Source organism: Chinchilla lanigera, unplaced genomic scaffold (genome assembly GCF_000276665.1).
Source record: "Chinchilla lanigera isolate Chin_1 unplaced genomic scaffold, ChiLan1.0 scaffold00064, whole genome shotgun sequence".
NCBI lineage: Eukaryota > Metazoa > Chordata > Mammalia > Rodentia > Chinchillidae > Chinchilla > Chinchilla lanigera.
In genome coordinates, this window is record NW_004955465.1 from 7,081,525 (window position 1) to 7,086,659 (window position 5,135).

Sequence of the window (5,135 nt, forward strand, 5' to 3'; positions counted from 1 at the left end):
GCCTTCTGCCTGTGCGCTCTGCTGCTCCGAAAGTCAGCGGCTCAGATACCACCTCGTTTCACTGTCACAGTGCCCCGCGACGAGGCCTGCTGTCGCTGCCTTACACAGGAGGAAATGGAGATTCCAGAGCTTGCACCGGTGCTTCCGCAAATCCCGGAGCTGCGTCCACTGGACGCCACAGCGCCGGCGCTGTCTGCCGCGTTTCTCTCCCTGGGGTCGGGGACTTCGGGCTGCTCCCCTGCACTGCAGGAAGGAGACTGAGAGCACGTTGAGAGACTTCCTCGGAGCTACTGCAAGATACAGTCCCAGAAATTCTAGAAAAATGGCCTCAGGCCGAGATTCAAGGCTAGACAAGCGTTTGCTTGAGAAAAGACGGCCAGGTGCTGCTGGGGAGAAGCGTTTGGTTTGGGTGACTCAGGTCTTGGGAACATCACTGTCCCCGCAGCAGGACACATTATCATAACCCGGATGTGCCTGTGCGCAGGTATAGTCCCAGCACTGTGGGAGGCTGAGGCAGGAGAATCACAAGTTGGAGGCCAGTCTGAGTCATGCAGCCCTGACTTGTTATTTCCTGCAGAATCCTTCCCCAGCGCAGCCCTCCCAGAGGGGTCATCTAGTAGCTTGGCTAGGACCTAGGTGCCCTGATAGCAGGGAGCTATGCTCAGCTGCCCTTCACTGCAGGGAGAATATTTACTGAAGTCCTGGCGACAGCTGGGAGATCTTGACGAGTGGTAAGGCACAAACATTCTTTATCTGCAGGATGAAGTTAGTTTCTGTTTGGGCCTGGGGTTTTTGAAATAAGGAAATCATTTTCATAAGCGTCAGATTAGATCTAGGAAGTATGCACAGGACGCTGTGTTGACAGAGCATTAGGATTTTGTCGTTGGTTGTTACTGCCATCTGCTGGCGGAGTTTGTGAACTACACCGCACGGACAAATCATGCAGAAATAAGTTCTACGTGATGTAGAAGGGAAATACCAGAGTTCTTATTTTAGAGTATCATTGTTGTATTTCATATTAACCGCGATGAGGAAGCAGGCAGAAGAATGAGCCATAAAACAGCAGCGGGCTTTCTTCCTCTGGGGCACTCAGGAGCGGCATTCATCAGGACAATGTGTTCTATTCCCGAGTGTGGGCCTTCTCCAACATAACCCTTGCACGGAGTCTGACTTTCCAGGACTCCTTTCCCAAATGTACGCAAAATATGCCGAATTCTTTGAAAAAATTCAGTACAAAAGGAATTAAAAAGTAAAAATTGCAGTATTAAGTTATAGAGTCTAAGATGTATCTTTAAGTTAGGTAGTGAAAATAATGTAAGGTTTGGGCCCTATCCTCGTCACTCCTTTCTGTTAGCTTTGCACATAAGCTCCCACTCCCTAGAAGTGTGAATTTCAGCCAGGCATGGTGGCACACACCTGTAATCCCAGCACCTGGGAGGCTGAAGCAGGAAGATCACCATGAGTTCTGGGCAGATTGGGCTACACAATGAGTTCAAGACCAGCTTGAACTACATAGCGAGACCCTGTCTAAAAACAAAACAAAACAACCAACATGGAAAGATAGAAATGTGAATTCTATACTAGGTGAAGGAGTATCGTGGCATACATAAAATTTGCTTACCTTGGTAGATGTTAAATAGGCCTTTTCAGTTAAATTTTATTTTGGGGAGAGGTCTGTTTTACCTTTAATACGAAAAGTGCTGAGGTCCATAGGAGGATGACTTTGACCTAGATAGGGGTGCTGAGGAAGAGCCTCACCGTGGTTTCCCCTCTTCTTCCTTTTACGGAAACCTCAGCTTCTAGGGGGCGCAGAGCACTGTTAGTGTGAGCCCTGATGGTTGCCAAGGGCCTGAGCACATGGGGAGTTGAGTGCTAGAGGAAGGCTGCCCGACCGCAGTGCTGTCCGACTGTAGGTCCAGCAAGGAAAGCAGAAAGGAAGGAAGGAAAGGAGAGGTGAGGAGGAGCAGAGGAGGAGGCAGACACTGGCGGCCCCTTGGACTGCAGAGCCGTTCTAAGGGAAGATTGACCAGCTGCTTGGGGTCCCCGTGACAGGGAGATTTCGAGGGTGACCAGCAGGGGTCTCTGCTGTGCACAGCCGTGCCTGTGAGGGGCAGGCTTCACGGGTTAGGAGTGCGGCGGAAGTGATGGTGTGCCCTGTCCACCGGTGATCTTGCTGGCTCTCTCTTGCCGCCCTTGCCCATCAGAGAAGTGTTGTGATTCCCAGAAGCAAGCTTGGTTTAGTAACCCTGGGGAGCTCGGTCATTGCTGGGAGCAGCCCCCAGAAGTGTGGTCTTGCTGCAGATGTGCTTGTATGTATATGTTTTTCTCAGTTAAGATACGGAGTCTTGTGCTGCCACCCAGCTGGAGCACAGGGGCTGTTCACAGGCGTGACCTTACCACTGACGAGCACATGCAGCCCGGTGGTCCCCCGCTCCCTGGAAGGTCCCCGTACTGATGGCCAACTTAATGTAGACACCATAGCAGCATAGTGCACGGTGGCCCCGAACTCCTGGGCTCACATCATACTCCTGCCGCAGCCTCCCTGGCAGCTGGGGCTGCAGGCATGTGCCACCGTGATGGATTTCAGAGCGTCAGTGGGGTGCTTGGATAATTATATTCCTGCAGGCATTGCGGGATAGAATCCCAGGACCTCCACAGAGCCCAGAGCAGAGGTTACATTCCCGTCCTCCCTGGAGGCTTGGTGGCTCTCTTGCTGAAACTTGTTTCTTGGAGCAGGTGCCCATGTGACAAGTGACTGTGTGTGACCTTCAGCCAATAACCAGGAAGACCTGAGGCCCTCAGTTGTCTGGGGTGGCTTTCTGGGCCGTGTGGTACCTGTGTAAGCCATGTGCTCCAGGAAGGGTTTTTAAAAGAAGAGGGTTATCACTTTGTTTCAGTTAGCTTTCTGTTCCTGTGACAAAATACCTGATGGGGGAACTGACAGGGAAAAGATTCTTTCTCATCCCTGGGAGTCATATACCCACTACGCAGAGGAAGAGAGGTCTGTTTTGGCTTACAGTTGTAGTCCACGGTTAGCCAGCTCCAAAGCAGGAAGCCACGGCAGAAGGGCCTGGGTGGAGGAGAGCTGCTCACATTATGGGGGTCAGGAAGTGGGGAGTGAATGAGGACGCTGGGGGAGGGGCTACACCCTTCCAGGCCACATCCCCGGGGACCTCTCTTACCGCCAGGCCCTGCATCCTAACCGCACACTTAGCTCTACTCCCCCACCCCCATTCAGTCACCTGTCAGAAGTCCTGCTCATGAGAGTGTGAGGCCGCAGGGGGACATCTAGTGGTGAGACGTCACAGTTTTGCTCACAGCTTCCGAGGTTTCTGTTTGTTGTCACGTGGGTCCATTGCGTTGAGCCTGTGGTGAGGCAGAACCTCATGGCAGAAGCACTTGGTGAAGCCAAGCTGCCTGCTGCTTGGAGGCCCGGAGGCAGGAGCACAAAAAGAGGGAGAGGAAGGGGGACTATAGCCCTCCAGGGCCTGGCCCAAGGACCTGCTTCTTCCAGCTAGGCTCCATCTCCCAAGTTTCCATCACCTTCCAGTATCTCATTAAATTATGACTCTATTAATCCATGAAAGAAGTTACAGCTCTCACGCTCCCATCTTCTTTGAAAGGCTCCACCTCTGAATATTGCTGCCATGGGAACCAAACCTTTAATGCATGACCTTTTTGGGGCTGTTTCAGATCCAACCCATGACACATTTCCTTGCTTTTTCTCTGCTCTTGTTGTGTGGGGTGTGATGAGATGACTGGATCTGGAGCAGCCATTTTGGACTGTGAAACAAAATCCATGTGTGGAAATGATGGAACCCCCAAATAAGAGAAATCCAAGCTCTGGTGATCATGGTGCACCCTGGGCTGTCTAGTCATGGGAGAGAGAAATAAATGTTTAGCTTGCAGAAGTCAATAAATCCACAAGGTGTGGTGGTGCACACTTGTGATCCCAGCATTTAGGAGGCTGAGGCAGGAGGATCGCTGTAAGTTTCAGGCCAGCCTTGGCTACAAAGTGAGTTCAAGGCCAGCCTGAACTGTATAGCAAAACCCTGTCTCAAAAAGACCAAAAGAGAAAAGAAAAGGAAAAAAAGGAAGTCAATGAATCCCACGTGGAAAAGAAATCAATGTTTTACATGTAAAGTGTGAAAGGTAAATGTGTAGATATTTCTCAGAGGGTAAATCATGACAAAGAGGAAAGCTTAATTACCCAGAACTGTTCCAGGGAGACAGTCTGTCTTGCATATGGGGAAGGAGGATCCAGGCGGAGCCCCTGTTCCTGCTGCCAGGAGGGGCTCCCTCTTACTTAGCAAGGACAAGAGAAGGAGATCAGTGATGTTCATCACGGAGAAAGCAGCTTGACTCCCCCTCCAGGCTGAGATCCTTGGTCTAGGAGGTGAAGACAGTTTGTTGAATGAAGGGGACCAAGGGTGAAACCAGCTTGATTTCAACTGTCTGTTGAAATCTGTGGAAAACTCACTTTCTCTAAACAAATCTGTTTTGAAGCATTCTGAGCTCAAAGTCATAATAAGCACCAGCCTTGCTGGGCCTGTCATTCATTCAACTTAGACTGTTCTTTGGTCATGGCACAGCGGGTATTTTCTGGAAGGATATGGCTGTCCTCTTCGATGACTTTCAGCACATGAATTTACCCATCCAAACTTTTTGGCGGGGCTGGGCTGTGGCTAGCGGTGGAGAGCTTGCCCAGCATATGTGAAACCTGGGTTCGAGTCTCACCACCACCAGACAAAAACAACAACAGCTCAGAAACAACAGCCAAACTCCACCTCCACCAACAAAACAAATTTTGGCTGTGTTACCCAAAACATTTTTAGCCAGTGATAGCTGTTTTCAAGGTGGCAACTTAGAGTTAGCGAATTCTGTAAGTTTACAAGTTGTTCTGTAGGTTAGGAGCCCAGGGAGGGATGTGGTTAATGCCTGAGTTTGGAGGCTCCTCTCTTGCCTCTGCCACTCAACTGCTTGTGTTCTCATGGGTAGGAACCTCATCAAGGAGACTGTTCCCTCTTCTATTAGGTGGGATGACTCACAACACCTAGCTTACGGGATTGCTAGAAGGACTAAGGTTGACAGTGCACGCCAGGTCTTATGGAGTTAGCAGAGGGCTGGGTGTTGTC